The sequence below is a fragment of the Penaeus monodon genome, chromosome 27 (genome assembly GCF_015228065.2).
Source record: "Penaeus monodon isolate SGIC_2016 chromosome 27, NSTDA_Pmon_1, whole genome shotgun sequence".
NCBI lineage: Eukaryota > Metazoa > Arthropoda > Malacostraca > Decapoda > Penaeidae > Penaeus > Penaeus monodon.
In genome coordinates, this window is record NC_051412.1 from 14,395,813 (window position 1) to 14,396,275 (window position 463).

The window sequence follows — 463 nt, forward strand, 5'->3', positions numbered from 1 at the left end:
AGCCAAGTTAAATAGCCACTGATTTTGTCATAACTTGAAGATTTATAATATTGAACATTTTCCTCCTCTCTCCCATGAACTAAGAGTGCAGGCCATACTCCTTTTAGAGAGGGGGGGGGGAGAAACATTACCTTTGGGGTTCACTTGTTTCGTAAGAAAAAATATATATTTTTCTCTTTTTTATTTTTATCGGGTAGGTTAATCAATATGCCCGCATCGGAAGCCCAAATAGATAAGAAATTAGCAATGTACTAGTTCATCTATCAAACGGGGAAGATCTTGCCCCTTCTCTTGGCCAGTTACAGGAAACCGGGCAAAAACTCTACAGTGCTTTTGAACCGGAAGTGGTCATTCGCCATCTTCATGGGATTTTTTCTTTGTGGGAGATTTTGGTTTTCCGTTTGGCCCCTGGTGGCGGTATGCTCGTAGTAACGTCGATGGTGTTCTGCAGTGACGAAAACCG